Source organism: Saccopteryx bilineata, chromosome 2 (assembly GCF_036850765.1).
Source record: "Saccopteryx bilineata isolate mSacBil1 chromosome 2, mSacBil1_pri_phased_curated, whole genome shotgun sequence".
In the NCBI taxonomy this organism is placed as follows: domain Eukaryota; kingdom Metazoa; phylum Chordata; class Mammalia; order Chiroptera; family Emballonuridae; genus Saccopteryx; species Saccopteryx bilineata.
The window spans coordinates 181023292-181041230 of NC_089491.1; positions in this window are offsets into that span (position 1 = coordinate 181023292).

A 17939-nucleotide genomic window follows, 5' to 3' on the forward strand; every position below is an offset into this window, starting at 1 on the left:
GAAAAAAAAATAACAAATGAGTATGTGAGGAGATACCAGATTTTATTAACATAGTTTTGTTTAGATGTCAGATACCATCTTGGATGTTTCTAGTAATTTCATTTTAACTAAAAAAATAATTTATATAGCTATATCATCTTTCTCTACTTATTTTTTTGGTATGTTTTCTGTTATAGACATTTTCTTACAACTCTAGATGATACCATCTACCAACAACTTCTTAATTTTCACCTGTATGTTTTGGGGTTTTTTTAGAGTACTTGCAATCTACTCTGTTGGCAAGTTTCCAGTATTCAATTCAGTGTTATTAAGTGTAGTCATCATGCAGGATGACATCTTGCAAATGATTCCATCTAGGATGGGGATTTCTAGACCCATCCTATGTAACTGCAACTTTGTATCAATTGACCAATTTCTCCCCTTTATTACACCTCTCCATCATTTGTATCTCTGCCTCTATACAGTCTACATTTTTAGATGTTATATATAAATAAGATTATGCAGTTTCTTTTATTTCTGTATCTGGGTCATTTTACTTAGCATAATGTCCTCTAGTTTCATTCATGTAGTCACAAATGGCAGGATCTCCTTATTTTATTATTATTATTATTATTATTATTATTATTTATTTATTTTTTTGTATTTTTCTGAAGCTGGAAACGGGGAGAGACAGTCAGACAGACTCCCGCATGCGCCCGGCCGGGATCTGCCTGACCGGGATCCACCCGGCACGCCCACCAGGGGGCGACACTCTGCCCCTCCGGGGCTTCGCTCTATCGTGACCAGAGCCACTCTAGCGCCTGGGGCAGAGGCCAAGGAGCCATGCCCAGCGCCCGGGCCATCTTTGCTCCAATGGAGCCCTGCTGCGGGAGGGTAGGAGAGAGACAGAGAGGAAGGAGAGGGGGAGGGGTGGAGAAGCAGATGGGCGCTTCTCCTGTGTGCCCTGGCCGGGAATCGAACCTGGGATTTCTGCATGCCAGGCCGACGCTCTACCACTGAGCCAACCGGCCAGGGCTGGATCTCCTTATTTTTTAAGGCTGAATAATATTCCATTTTAAACACATCACAATTTATTTAGCATCTATAAATGAACACTAAGGTTCAGCTGCCTTTCAAAAATGTGAAAATATCTATTATAAAGATGTTTTAATGAGTTATTATTAAAATGCTAGAAGCAAATATTTTAGCAAGGAAACAGTTTTAGCAAAAAAGAAAGACATAAAGAATAAAATAAAATTTTAGAAATAAGATAATGCAATACAGAATTTAAAATAAATTAATAGATTGGCTCAATAGTAGAATAAAATGTACAAAGGGAAAAAATCAGTGAATTTGAAGAAACTGAAATATAAATTACCCATTCTAAACAATGATAAAGTAATGATCTGGGGGAAAAAAGCAGAATCTCAGGAACATGTGAGACTCTAACTATATAAATAGCAATTGTATCATCAGAGTACTGAAAAAAATGAGAGAGAAGTATAATGTTGGAAATGTATATGGATAAATAATAGCGGAAAACTTCCCAAATATAGCAACAGATATAACTTTATAGATTCAAGAAGCTGAACAAACTTAAAACAGAATAAATACAAATTAAATTAAATTAAGACTTCATGGTCACACTTTAGAGAACTGAAGATTAAAACATTGAAAGTAAATTTGAAAGTAATGAAAGTGAAACAGCATCTTTAATATAGGAAACATAATTTGAATGAAACTGAATTTTTCACAATAAATTTTTGAAATTAGAAGGAACTGGCACACTATTATTCAAGTGCTAAAAGTAAAACATAAAAAAAACCCTGTCAATCTAAAATTCTATATCTAGGAAAATATTTAGGAATGAAGAATGAATAATGGCATTTTCTGAGAAGGAAAACTAAGAGAATGTGCTGCCAACAGACTTAAACTTTCTATTTACTGTTTATTTCTCAATTAGAGATTAACTTCTTCTAGAAGACCAGATAGGGAGTCTCATTTTTCATTTCCAAAAAATCTTTGGCGATGTAAAAATGTTGAAATTCAAGACTGTCTTTTGAAGAAGTCATTGCCCTTCTCATTTTTGGCAGAAATGGCAAAACACTAAATGTTGTTCTTAACTACATTTTCCCCCTCTAGACTACACTTACATAATTTTGGAAAAGAAGATAACATTGATTCATCTGCTTATTTATTTAGTAAAAATTAAGGTTTCACTGTAATATCAGCATAGTATTAAGTACAAAAGAAATAAAATTGAAATGGAGACAAAGATCATGAACTCTAGGAGACAGGAGGGTGGGTATTTTAAAGAGAGAGAGAAGGAAAGAGAGAGCCAGAGAGAGTTTAAAAAATTTACTTTGTAGTTTTCCTGGCCACAACAAAACAAAAATATCCTACAGGGTATTGGTAGAAATAATAAGAACTGTTTTTCTTTTCTGTAATATATAAATTTTTATTAATTAGTTAAAAAATAATAAATGAGATTAATAATGTTTAGTCTACAAAAAATTCACATATATTTTCTGGCTCCTCAACATGCTATCTTTTCCTTGGATATCAGATTTGCTCTCCTTTGTCTTTTGCTTACACAGTGTTTCAACTTAATGAATTTGTTCTGGAAAAGCATAATACGATATCATATATTACAATCAACTCTTTAAATTTAAATAATTAATATATCATAAAGATACTGTAGGTATTTCTCATTTTTTCCCAAATATAACATAGTTTTTATAACATGCTTCAAAAAAGATAACTAATTTTTATTCTCATTTAATTAATAACAATTTAAGGATATATCAATTTAAAGAATGCTTTAGAAGTCTTTAAAACTTTTTTTTTAATTAAGTGAGAGGTGAGTAGGCATAGACTGACTCCCACCTGCACCCCCACCAGGATCCATCTGGCAAAATCCACCATATGATACTCTGCTGGCTGGACCAAAGCTCCATTGCTCACAGCTGAGTTATTCCAGCACCTGAGGCCAAGGCCAGGGAGCCATCCTCAGTGCAGGGGAGCCAACTTTACTGGAACCATTCAGGCCATGGCTGGGAGGAGGAGGAGGAAGAGGAGGAGGAGGGGGAAAGGAGCAGGAGAAGGAGGGGGAGGGGGAGGGGAGATGGAGGGGAGAGGGAGGGGGAGGAGGGAGTAACATGGGGGGCCGGTGGAGAAGCAGATGGTTGCATCTCCTCTGTGTCCTGACCACAATCCAACCCCGGATTTCTACTCATGGGCCTGATGCTCTACTACTGAGCCTACCAGGCAGGGCCAGAACTTTTTTAAAGTTACAGTTGACAAACATTATTTTATTAGTTTCAGGTGTACAGCATAGTGATTAGAAATTGAATTTTAAGAAGTGGAATAGATGAGAGTAGGATCATGTCTGATTCTAGTAGAGTGATGTGACACTGAGTCATGTAGAACCACCCAGTTTATAGCAAAAAACATCTGGTCCCAAAGCAAAGATTCGGGTAACACACCCTCAGTCTTTTTAATACGTGTTCTCTCCTCTTAAATGCCTCGTATTCGCAAAGGTAAATAGAAAAGCACTTCTTTCTCTATTTTCAGAAAGCAAACATTTTAGATCTGTAATCTTGGGGAAATTCAGTAATGATTTGATCTTCAAACTAAATTCTACTTGACACAGGAATTTGATAATATATTTTAGATGTAATTTGATCAGAATGTTAGGTTTTGGTTCCTAATGTTTAAAATTGTGTTATATATAAAAACAAATAAATTAAGTAAAGTTTATAATAAAACCAGTTGAAAAAAAGGGTATCTCCTATCTAAATTAATTTATTTTTAATATATATATATTAGGATTTATTATTTATTCCATTAATATTTAAGTATGTAAATCACACAAATAAATTCAGATTCTTTTGTTTGTTTGTCTTTAAACTAATCTGCTTTTCTAGTATCTAGTTTGGACTAAGTTTGATAAAATTCAAGGCAAAATTGGGCTCACTATACTATGGAATTAAACTTTAATTATGTAGGCCTTTGAGCCAGAAAAAAAAAATGACATTAAAACTTATATTTGGCTATCAAATTCCTACCTAAATATCTTCAGATGATGCAATGCTTGTTCAAACAAATAGAAAAAGTTATAGGTATTTAAATATATAAAAAAGAATTATGTTTTAATCAAATGTTTTAAATCATTATAAATCTGAACTCATTAAAATTATAATGATATTGTAAAAAGGTCTTTTATTTTTACTTATCAATCACACTTAAACTTAGTTGTCTCAATACATACTTGAATAATATTCTTTTATCAATAAAGTTATATGAGGAGGAATTACTTTATATGATTCAAAAGAACTAGCAAACATTTAGAGGGTTCTAAATTTAAAACAATTAAACCAAATGAGACAAAAACCTTAGTAAACATAAGATATTGTGGGAAGGCTTCAAAGAAAAATGTTGGTGAAAGTTTAAAATGTCTAATTTCTTGGCAGAAGACAAAGCAAATGCCCTGGGAAAAAAGAGGACAATAATCTTCCTTTTGAAATTCCCAGTTGTTTTGTACATTCATTTTGTACATGTGTTTCGGTGTGAGTGAAGTAAGCAGAGTGCACATAAGGGCAGGCAATGCCTACTGAGCCTTGAAAAACCAGAGGTATAAGTCAGAGACCCTAACATTTGTCACAGAGAAATTTGGAAGAAAGCATGCTTCAGGTCAAAGAAAGACAATCTACAACTCAGCTGTTACTTTTAGTAGACATTCTATTCTTACTACAAATTTAGAAGACTTAGAATTTGATGAGGAAGTACATTTTAATACCATAGATTAATAGTATTAAGTACTATTATGTTTAATTTAAAGCATTGATTTATTTTTAGGCAATTGATATATACAAGAGACTAGATATTGGGGAAATTGCAAATTGCAACACATATGAAACATTGTCCTTTAGTTCTCTTAGTCTTAGCTGTCTGTTATACAAGACACAATGTAAGGCCACAAATCAGATAAGGCAAAACAAGATTAACTGTATTTTAATTTTGTTTGTTTGTTCAGCTGTAACATCTTGTACATGTTACTTAATAGTTTTGAGCTTCAGTTACTCACATAGAATAAATGTTATAATAATGTTTCCTTTACACAGTATTTTAAAAATTAAAGATACTTTCGTACTTGAGAAACCTAGCAGGAAGTGCACACATAGTTCATACAAATAGCTGATTCTATATGAATCATGTACTTTATTTCATGTGGTAAAGATTATGTACTTTAAATAACCAATCCCATCATCATCATCATTTATTTTACTCTGAATACATCTAACTAAACAGATCTATGTTTATATTTCTTGTTTGATTTTACATCGTTGACCTGTTTTCTCTCATAATATAAACTCAAGATGTTGATTGATTTCTTTCCATTTGTCTGTTTTATTTTACTTCAGTTTTGAAACATAAGTGAGTCCTGATCTAAGTTCTCTTCTCTATACAAGTCTCTAACAGTTTGAATAAATTTCAATCAGAAATTTTTTTCCACACTAATCACTGGGATTTTAGATAATATCCTCTACAAGAATCGCTTAATGTACTTTACCTCCGTATTGTGCTGCCTCATGCTTATCTCAACTCAGTGTGTAATTTAGTACCTTATTCCAATAGATTACTGACTCTCATTTGAGAATATTCAATGAAAAAAACTCATGTGTCGAATCTTTGGTAAATTCTGATGTAGTAAATTTATTGCAAGTTCAATAAAATCTGAATACATGTAACAACATTTCTTTTATAAATAACAGCAAAAATCTAGTTTTTAGTCATTTTTTTTTTGTATATCAAGCAAGTGAATTTTTGGATCAAAGAGAGGTAATCTGGGATTATTAAGCTTCTCTTGGCAACACGTCTGACCTTTCTCTGTGTTTTCAGCAGAGTGAACTCTTTACTGGGTGTGCCTGACAGTAGCAATCCATTACAAGGCTTTCAAAGAAGACATAAGTAAAACAGCGTAAACCACATCCATTGTTAATAATTGATGTTTATTCATCATTGGCAATTATTGATTATAGGCTTAAAAGGAAGTTTTCTGTGCATTGATTTATGAACATTTACCTTACTATATACACAAATTCAAGCAACATGAACTTAATGGAAATGTAACAAAATTCTTAAAAGTTTAAGTAATCATTAATGAAACAAGATGCAGTCGAATCCATGGCCTTTTGTGAAATAGAAACAGATTGCCCTTGAAGAGATGTCACAAAAGAATTTCCTGCAGTTTTTTTTAAAAAACAGTCAAGGGCCATTAGTGGTGGCACAGTTATAACTGAGAACTGTTTTATTCTAGAGGTTTTAAGTTGAAACTGAATTTTATTAATTGTTTAAAATACCGATCATGCTGTTTAAAATACGTTTATTTCACTTATTTTGCCCATCATGACTCCAAACACTGTTTCTTTTTTGATATTAGAAGGGCCTGAAAGTATATTAAATGGAAGAGTAGAACCACTATGAGGTAGTCTCCAGACTTGCCTCTTACCCAGCCTCTTCTTTTTTTTTCAGTGTGAACATAACTTTTTTTTATCTAAATTTATTTTTTTAATGGATGACATTAATAAATCAGGATACATATAAACAAAGAAAATATGTCCAGGTTATCTTGTCGTTCAATTATGTTGCATACCCAGCACCCAAAGTCAGATTGTCCTCTGTCACTTTCTATCTAGTTTTCCTTGTGCCCCTCCTCCTCCCCCTTTCCCTCTCCTTCTCCTCCATCTTCTGTAACGACCACACTCTTATCAATGTCTCTTAGTCGTGTTTTTTTATCCCACCTACGTATGGAATAATGCAGTTCCTGGTTGTTTATGATTTACTTATTTCACTTCGTATCATGTTATCAAGATCCCACCATTTTGCTGTAAATGATCCAATGTCATCATTTCTTATGGCTGAGTAGTATTCCATAGTGTATATGTGCCACATTTTCTTTATCCAGGCATCTATTGATGGGATTTTTGGTTGTTTCCATGTCCTGGCCACTGTGAACAATGCTGCAGTAAACATGGGGCTGCATGTGTCTTTACATATCAATGTTTCTGAGTTTTGGGGGTATATACCCAGTAGAGGGATTGCTAGGTCATAAGTTACTTCTATTTTTAGTTTTCTGAGGAACCAACATACTTTCTTCCATAATGGTTGTACTACTTTACATTCCCACCAATAGTGGATGAGGGTTTCGTTTTCTTCACAGCCTCTCCAACATTTGCTATTACCTGTCTTGTTAATAATAGCTAATCTAACAGGTGTGAGGTAGTATCTCATTGCAGTTTGGATTTGCATTTCTCTAATAACTAAAGAAGATGAGCATCTTTTCATATCTCTGTTGGCCATTTGTATTTCTTCCTGGGAGAAGTGTCTGTTCATGTCCTCTTCCCATTTTTTTATTGGATTGTTTGTTTGTTTGTTGTTGAGGTTTATGAGTTCTTTTTATATTTTGGATATTAGGCCCTTATCTGAGCAGTTATTTGAAAATATCATTTCCCATTTAGTTGGCTGTCTGTTTATTTTGTTATTAGTTTCTCTTGCTGAGCAAAAACTTGTTAGTCTGATGTAGTCCTATTCATTAATTTTTGCCTTCACTTATCTTGCCTTTAGAGTCAAATTCATAAAATGCTCTTTTAAAACTCAGGTCCATGAGTTTTGTACTTATGTCTTCTTCTATGTACTTTATTGTTTCAGGTCTTATGTTTAGATTTTTGATCCATTTTGAGTTAATTTTAGTACAGGGGTACAAACTGTCATCCATTCTTTTACATGTGACTTTCCAGTTTTACCAACACCATTTGTTGAAGAGGCTTTCTTTTCTCCATTGTGTATTGTTGGCCCCTTTATCAACAATTATTTGACTATATATATATGTGGTTTTATTTCTGGGCTTTCTATTCTGTTCCATTGGTCTGAGTGTCTATTTTTCTGCCAATACCATGCTGTTTTGATTGTCGTGGCCCTATAATATAGTTTGAAGTCAGGTATTGTAATGCCCCAGCTTCATTCTTTTTCTTTAGGATTGCTTTGAATATTCAGGTTTTTTTTATAGTTCCATATAAATGTGATCATTTTTTGCTCCATTTCTTTAAAAAAAAGTCATTGGAATTTTGATGGGAATTACATTAAATTTGTATATTGCTTTGGGTAATATGGTCATCTTGATTATATTTATTCTTCCTAACCAAAAACAAGAAATATTCTTCCATCTCATTTTATCTTTTTCGAATTCCCTTAACAATGGTTTATAGTTTTCATTATGTAAGTCCTTTACATTCTTTGTTATGTTCATTCCTAGGTATTTTTTGTTGTTGCTGTTGCAATCATGAAGGGGATTATTCTTTTGAGTTCATTCTGAAATGTTTCATTGTTGGCAAATAGAAAGGCTATGGACTTATGTATGTTAATTTTGAATCCTGCGACCTTACTGTATTGGCTTATTGTTTCTAGTAGTCTTTTTGTGGATTCTTTGGAGTTTTCGATGTATAGGATCATATCATCTGCAAAAAGTGATACCTTTACTTCTTCTTTTCCGATATGGATGCCTTTTATTTCTTTGTCTTGTCTGATTGCTCTGGCTAGAACCTCTAATACCACATTAAATAAGAGTGGAGAGAGTGGACAACCCTGTCTTGTTCCTGATTTAAGGGGGAAAGCATTCAGTTTTGTGCCATTTAATTTGATGTTAGCTGATGGATTATCATATATGGCCTTTATCATGTTGAGATATTTTCCTTCTATACGCATTTTGTTGAGAGTCTTAAACATAAAATTGTGTTGTATTTTATAAAAAGCCTTTCCTCATTGCCGTTTTGATTTGCATTTCTCTAATAGCTAAAGAAGATGAGCATCTTTTCATATATCTGTTGGCCATTTGTATTTCTTCCTGGGAGAAGTGTCTATTCATATCCTCTTCCCATTTTTTTATTGGATTGTTTGTTTGTTTGTTGTTGAGTTTTATGAGTTCTTTGTATATTTTGGATATTAGGCCCTTATCTGAGCTGTTGTTTGAAAATATCATTTCCCATTTAGTTGGCTTTCTGTTTATTTTGTTATCAGTTTCTCTTGCTGAGCAAAAACTTCTTAGTCTGATGTAGTCCCATTCATTAATTTTTGCCTCCACTTCTCTTGCCATTGGAGTCAAATTCATAAAATGCTCTTTAAAACCCAGGTCCATGAGTTGAGTACCTATGTCTTCTTCTATGTACTTAATTGTTTCAGGTCTTACTAGGGGGTGGGAGGGGCACAAAGAAAACAAGATAGAAGGTGACAGAGGACAATCTGACTTTGGGTGGTGGGTATGCAACATAATTGAACGACAAGATAACCTGGACTTGTTATCTTTGAATATATGTATCCTGATTTATTGATGTCACCCCATTAAAAAAATAAAATTATAAAAAAAAAAAAAAAGCCTTTCCTGCGTCTATTGATAAGATCATGTGGTTTTTGTTCTTTGTTTTGTTGATATGGTGTATTACGTTAACCGTTTTACGTATGTTGAACCAACCTTGAGATCCTGGGATGAATCCCACGTGATCATGATGTATTATTTTTTTAATATGTTGTTGTATTCAATTTGCTAGTATTTTGTTTAGTATTTTAGCATCTGTATTCAGTAAAGATATTGGTCTGTAGTTTTCTTTTTTTGTGCCATCCTTGCCTGGTTTTGGTATAAGGGTTATGATGGACTCATAAAATGTCTTTGGAAGTATTGCTTCTTCAATTTTTTGGAAGACTTTCAGTAGAATAGAAACCAAATCTTCTTTGAATGTTTGATAAAATTCTCTGGTATAGCCGTCTGTGCTTGGACTTTTATTTTGGGGGAGGTTTTTAATGGTTTTTTCTATTTCTTCTCTACTAATAGGTCTGTTTAGGCTTTCTGCTTCTTCTTGACTCAGTCTAGGAAGGTTGTATTGTTCTAGGAATTTATCCATTTCTTCTAGGTTGTTGGCTTTAGTGGCATTATGTTTTTCATAGTATTCTACAATAATTCTTTGTATATCTACGATGTCCGTTGTGATTTCTCCTCTCATTTTGGATTTTGTTTATATGAGTTCTTTCTCTTTTTTCCTTGGTAAGTCTTGCCAATGGTTTGTCAATTTTGTTGATCTTTTCAAAGAACCAGCTCCTTATTCTATTAATTTTTTCTATAGTTTTTCTGTTCTCTATTTCATTTATTTCTGCTCTCATTTTTACTATCTCCTTTCTTGGGCTGGTTTTGGGTTCTCGTTGTTCTTCTTTTTCCAGTTCCTTAAGGTGTGAAGTTAAGTGGTTCACTTGGGCTCTCTCTTGTTTGTTCATATAGGCCTGAAGTGATATGAACTTCCCTCTTATCACTGCTTTTCCTGCATCCCATAAATTCTGATATGTCGTATTGTCATTTTCATTTGTCTGTATATATCTTTTGATCTCTGCACTTATTTCTTTTTTGACCCATTCATTTTTTAAAAGTATGTTGTTTAGTTTCCACATTTTTGTGGGATTTTTTTCCTCTTTTTTGCAGTTGAATTCTAGTTTTAAGGATTTATGATCAGAAAATATGCTTGGTACAACTTTAATTTTTCTGAATTTGTGGATGTTGTTTCTGTGGCCCAACATATGGTCAATTCTTAAGAATGATCCATGTACACTGGAGAAAAATGTATCCTCTGTCACTTTGGGATGAAATGTCCTGTAGATGTCTATCATATCCAGGTGCACTAGTGTTTTGTTTAAGGCCACTATGTCTTTGTTGATTCTCTGTTTGGATGACCGATCTAGAGCCATCAGCAGTGTATTGAGGTCTCCAAGTATGATTGTATTTTTGTCAGTTTTTGTTTTAAGGTCAATAAGTAGCTGTCTTATATATTTTGGTGCTCCTTGGTTTGGTGCATATATATTAAGAATTGTTATGTCTTCTTGATTCAGTTTTTCCTTAGCCATTATGAAATGGCCATTTTTTGTCTCTGAGTACTTTTGCTGTCTTGTAGTCAGCATTATCAGATATGAGTATTGCTACGCCTGCTTTTTTGGATGTTATCTGCTTGGAGTATTGTTTTCCAGCCTTTCATGTTGAATTTGTTTTTATCCTTGTTGCTTAGATGAGTTTCTTGTAGGCAGCATACAGTTGGATTTTCTTTTTTGATCCATTCTGCTACTCTGTGCCTTTTTATTGGTGAATTTAATCCGTTTACATTTAGTGTAATTATTGACACTTGTGAGTTCCTTATTGCCATTTTATATATTGCTTTCTGTTAGTTTTGTGTCTTGTTTGATCCTTTGCTTTTGTTTTTCTATCGTTTGTTTTTATTTGGTTGTATTCCATACATCTTTCCTCTGTTGCTATCTCTTTTATATCATGTGCTTCTGTGGTGGTTTTTTCAATGGTGGTTACCATTAAGTAATGAAAAGGGTTCCCATCCTGTTCATTGTAGTACACTATCTTGTGAGTACCTTTGCACTCCATCATACTTTGCTACGGTTAATCTCCATCCTCTCCCACCCTTTCTTTTTGTTGTCACAGTTTAAATTTGGTTTTATTGTGTTCTTCTTGGAGTTTTTACTTGTGGCTTTGTCATTTTTTATTTTTTGTATCTGATTTGAGTACCCCCTTTAGTAATTCCTCGAGTGGGGGTTTTCTGGTGATAAATTCCCTCATCTTTTCTGTATCTGGAAATGTTTTTATTTCTCCTTCATATTTGAAGGATAGCTTTGATGGGTATAGTATTTGTGGCTGAAAGTTCCTCTCTTTCAGGACTTTAAATATTGGGGTCCACTCTCTTCTAGCTTGTAGAGTTTCTGTTGAGAAATCTGATGATAATCTAATGGGCCTTCCTTTATATGTTGTATTCATCTTTTTCCTGGCTGCCTTGAGAATTTTTTCTTTACTGTTGGTTTGTGCCAATTTCATTTGATGTGCCTTGGAGTAGGTTTCTTGGGGTTAAGAAAAATCGGAATTCTTTTTGCTTCTTGAATTTGAATCTTTAGTTCTTTCCACAGGCTTGGGAAGTTCTCATCTATTATTTGTTTGAGTATGTTCTCCGTTCCATTTTCTCTCTCTTCTCCCTCTGATATACCTATTATTCTTATGTTATTCTTTTTGATGGAGTCAGATAATTCCTGAAGGGCTATCTCATTTTTTTTTAAATTTTTGAGTCTCTTTCTTTTTCTCTCTCTTGTGCCTCAAGTTGCTTGTCTTCTATTTCACTAATCCTACCTTCTATCTGGCCAGTTCTATTAGCTAAGGTTGCTACTTCATTTTTGAGCTCGTGAATTGAGTTTTTCATCTCTGTTTGATTTGTTTTTATAGTTTCAATTTTCTTGGAAATATATTCTTTGTGTTCATTGAGTTGTTTTCTGCCTTTCTGTGTTTCCTTGTATATCTCTGAGTAATTTTAGGATTTGTATTTTAAATTCTCTGTCATTTAACTCCAAGGTTTCTAATCTATTAAATTTTTTCTCCACACATTTTTCCTCATCTATCTGTGTCACCTCTCTTTCTTTTGTATCCATGTTATTCGATTTTATCTTCCTTAATGGCATCTGAGGGTGGTTTTCTTGATAGTATTAATGAGATTTAATAAAGAATAAAAAGTTAAAAAAATAAAAGAGTTAAATAAAAATAATATAAAATTATCTCCCCCCTTTTTTTTCCTCTCCTCTCCTCTCCTCTTTCCTCTTTCTTGAAATAATCTTGTGGTGAACTGTGAATTATATTGTACTAAATAGAGCAAACAATGCATGTAATGGAGGGCCTGAGTTGGGGAGAAGTAATAAAAAGGCAAAAGAAGGGGGTATGGACCCACAAAATGCAAATAAGAAAAATATTTGGGTCAAGAATAAAATGATTTGCTTTTAGGTGTTGGTTGACTAAGAGATATGATGAGAGAAATAAGAGGGAAACAGGAAATTTGGGGGAAAATTTAAAAATTACTATTCTATTTAGTGGAACAAGAAGTAGATAAAATGGAGAGCCAAGGTTGGGAGCACTGCCAGTGAGTTAAAAAGGTGAAGTAAAATACCCCCAAAATGCCACAAACAGAAGTTTGAGTCCCAGATAAGATAATTTGTTCATTATTGAGGATTGAATGAGAGGAGACGTAAAAGAGAAAAAAAGAAACTAATATAGAGGGAGAAAAGAAAGAGAAAGAGAGAAAAAAAGAGGGAACCACCTAAAGAAGAAAAAAGAGAAAAGAGGAGAGAGAGAGAGAGTGTTAAGGGTTTTGGAGTGCAACCCTCATGGAGAGAAAGGAAGAGGAAAGGAAAGATAATGGGAGGTGCAACACTTATGGGTAGTGTAGTTCAAGGAGAGAAGACAGTAAGACCAGCAGAGAATTAAACGACCAAATTGGAGGAGGAAAAAAAAAAAAATCGTCCGATGACGTCAGAGTGATGGCGCAGTAGGAAGCGATACTGATAAATCTCCCCATAAACTCAACAAAATCTTCAACCAGAAACAGAAAAACCTATCCTTGGAGCCTTCAGATGCTTCGCAACACACCCGAAGGTATGGCCGAGCAAAAGATTAGCTAGATATATGGTCAAACCCCGGGGGAAGTAGGGAGTAAGAAATGCTCTGCCTTCCTCTCTAACCCAAACAGGACGGCTTTCACTGAGAACTGAGAACATAGAAACTAAGGCGGGCATAGGGAGTGAATAGATTCAGGCCGCAGTACAAACAGCCAATCCAGGCTGTGGCATGGAGATCCAAGCCGCAGATAAATCTGGGCAATTCAAGCTAACACGCACGCCAAACCCAGACAAAGAAAGACAAGTGGGGCAGCCATTTTCCGCATCTCCTGGTTGGCGGGCATGGATAGTGGGCGAGAGATTCCTAGAAACACTTCAGGGGTGGGCGCCACCCATGCTAACCCACAGAGAGGCAGAGTCAGAGGCCTCTGTGTGGGCAAAAAGTGGAATCTCCAAAGAGCCCCAGTGCCCTGAGGAAACCGGGCACAGGGAGGGAGCTGCAGACAATTCCAATGCTGGAACTTTTCAGTGCGGGTGGAGGGCTTTCTCGGAGTGAGTGGCGTCTGGCCTGATATCCTGGTCAGTGCGTACAGAGAGTGGGCAGGAGATTCCTCCGAACTCCTTAGGGGTGGATGCCCGTGTTTTCCCACAGAGGGGCAGAGTCAAGGGCCTGTGTGTGGGTTCAAAGTGGAATCTCCTGGCTGCCCCAGCACCCTGAAAAAGCCACGCACGGGGACGGAGTGAAAGCCAATTCCAACGCCGGAACTTTTCCGTGCAGGCAGAAGGCTTTCTCGGAGTGAGAGACGACTGACCTGATATCCAGGTCGGCACGCACGGACAGTGGGCAAGAGATTCCTCCGAACTCCTCAGGGGTGAGCGACCACCCCTGTTTTCCCACAGAGGGGAAGAATAAGAGGCCTTTGAGTGGGCCAGGAACGGAATCTCCTAACTGCCCCAGCACCCTGAGGGGGCCGTGCACAGGGAGAAAGCGAGAGCCAATTCCAATGCTGGAACTTTTCCGTGCGGGCAGGGGTTTCACTCAAAGTGTGACACGGCTGGTCTGACATCCTGGTGGGTGTGCACGGAGAGTGGAAAAGAGATTCCTCTGAACGCCTCAGGAGTGGACACCCGTGTTATCCCACAGAGGGGCAGAGCCAGAGGTCTTTGAGTGGGCAGAAGCCCCACCTGATTATGCTAGCAGCTCTGACTGACTGAGCCTTACTCAGAGCCCTGTGCTGAATGGTAATAGAGTGGTGAGTTGCCAGCTCTTTGAGCCTCTTACTATCCAGGCAGAGGCAGCAGCAACCCCATAGCTGGATTATCAGGCCTCTAATTGTGGAAGGAAAGACTAGGAGAGAGGCTCCAGGAACACTCTCACAGTGAGAGACCCTCTCACTGTTGAAGCCTATAAATGCTAATGAGCCTAGACTGCCAACGAGACTGAAGCCCAATACATGACATCTCCATAGAGAATTATCAACTGCAAATCTCTACCAGAGTGTGCCACAGGGGCAGAACCCGGGGTACAAAGTCACCGACCAGGAAGAGAGACAGAAAGGAAAAAGCAAGACAATAACCTCTCAAAATCAAGAATAATCTGCAGACTTTCTAACCTATCCCATTTTATTACATTTGTTCGTCTGTGTCTCTTTTCTTCATTCTTGATTTTTTTTTCCTATTCCAATTTGGTCGTTTAATGGCTCTCTCAGTCTTATTCTCACCTCTCATTGAATTACACTACCCATAAGTGTTACATCCCCCATTATCTTTTCTTTCCTCCTCCTTTCTCTCTATGAGGGTTGTAATCCAAAACCCCTAACTAACTCTCTCTCTCCTCCTTTTTCTTTTTTCTTCTTTTAGTGGTTCCATCTTTCTCTCTCAATCTCTCTCTCTCTCTCTCTCTCTCTCTCTTTTCTCCCCTATATTAGTCTCTTCCTTTCTCCTCTACGTCTTCTCTCATTCAAACCTCAATAACGAACAAATTATCTTATCTGGGACTCAAACTTAAGTTTGTAGCATTTTGAGGGGTTTTTACTTCACCTTTTTAGCTCATTAGCAGTGCTCCCATCCCGGGCTCTCCATTTTATCTAGTTCTTGTTCCACTAAATACAATAGTAATTTTTAAATTTTCCACCCTTTTTTCCTGTTTCCCTCTTATTCCTCTCATCATAACTCTTAGTCAGCCAACATGTAAAAGCAAATCATTTTATTCTTGACCCAAATTTTTTCCTTATTTGCTTTTGGTGGGTCTATACCGCCCACCCTTTATATATATATTTTTTCTTTTATTTATTTTTATTTCTCTTTTTCTTTTTTTCTTTTTCATTTACCGCTTTATTACTTCTCTCCAATTCAGGCCCTCCACTACAGGTATTGTTTGTTTTATTTAGTACAATATAATTCACAGTTCATCACAAGATTTTCTCAAGAAAGAGGGGAGAGGAGAGGAGAGGAAAAAAGAATGGAAAGGAATAATTCCTTTTTTTATTAAATTTTTATCTTATTTTATTTTTCTTTATTTAATAATTATTTTTTTAAAAAAACTCAATTTTTATTTTTATTTTTATTTTTTTAACTTTTTATTCCTTATTAAATCTCATTAATACTATCAACAAAACCACCCTCATATGCCATTAAAGAAGAGAAAATCGAATATCATGGATACAAAAGAAAGAGAGGTATCACAGAGAGATGAAAAATCTATGGAGAAAAAATTTAATAGATTGGAAACCTTGGAGTTAAACGACAGAGAATTTAAAATAGAAATTCTAAAAATACTCAGAGATATACAAGAAAACACAGAAAGGCAATTTAGCTCAGAAAACAACTCGATGAACACAAAGAATATATCTCCAAGAAAATTGAAACTATAAAAACAAATCAAACAGAGATGAAAAACTCAATTCATGAGCTGAAAAACGAAGTAGCAAGCTTAGCTAATACAACAGGCCAGATAGAAGAGAGGATTAGTGAAATAGAAGACAAGCAACTTGAGGCACAACAAAGAGAAGAAGAAAGAGACTCAAAAATTTAAAAAATGAGATAGCCCTACAGGAATTATCTGACTCCATCAAAAAGAATAACATAAAAATAATAGGTATATCAGAGGGAGAAGAGAGAGAAAATGGAATGGAGAATATACTCAAACAAATAATAGATGAGAACATTCCAAGCCTGTGGAAAGAACTAAAACCTCAAATTCTAGAAGCAAACAGAACTCCAAGTTTTCTTAACCCCAACAAACCTACTTCAAGGCACATCATAATGAAATTGGCACAAACCAACGGCAAAAAAAAATTCTCAAGGCAGCCAGGGAAAAGAAGAATACAACATATAAAGGAAGGCCCATTAGATTATCATCAGATTTCTGAACAGAAACTCTACAAGCTAAAAGAGAGTGGACCCAAATATTTAAAGTCTTGAAAGACAGGAACTTTCAGGAACCCATCAAAGCTATCCTTCAAATATGAAGGAGAAATAAAAACATTCACAGATACAGAAAAGTTGAGGGAATTTATTACGAGAAACCCCCCACTCCAGGAAATTCTAAACAGGGTTCTCCAATCAGATACAAGGAATAAAAAAACCAAAAAAACAAAAACAAAGCCACAAGTAAAAGCTCCAAGAAGAACAGAATAAAAGAAACTTTAAACTGTGACAACAAAAAGAAAGGGTGGGAGAAGATGGAGATTAACAGTAGCAAAGGGCAATGGAGTGCAAAAGTACTCACAAAATAGTGCACTACAATGACCAGGGTAGGAACCCTTTTCATTATTTAATGGTAAATACCATTGAAAAAACCACCACAGAAGCACATGATTCAAAAAAGATAGCAACAGAGGAAAGATGTATGGAACACAACCAAATAAAAACAAAAGATAGAAAAACGAAAGAGAAGGATCAAACAAGACACAAAACTAACAGAAAGCAATATATAAAATGGCAATAAGGAATTCACAAGTGTCGATAATTACACTAAATGTAAACGGATTAAACTCACCAATAAAAAGGCACAGAGTAGCAGAATGGATCAAAAAAGAAAATCCAACTGTACGCTGCCTACAAGAAACTCATTTAAGTAACAAGGATAAAAACAAATTCAAAGTGAGAGGCTGGAAAACAATACTCCAAGCAAATAGCATCCAAAAAAAAGCAAGCGTAGCAATACTCGTATCTGATAATACTGACTACAAGACAACAAAAGTACTCAGAGACAAAAATGGTCATTTCATAATGATTAAGGGGAAGTTGAATCAAGAAGACATAACAATCCTTAATATATATGCACCAAACCAAGGAGCACCAAAATATATAAGACAGCTACTTATTGACCTTAAAACAAAAACTGACAAAAATACAATCATACTTGGAGACCTCAATACACCGCTGATGGCTCTAGATCGGCCATTCAAACAGAGAATCAACAAAGACATAGTGGCCTTAAACAAAACACCAGAGCACCTGAATATGATAGACATCTACAGGACATTTCA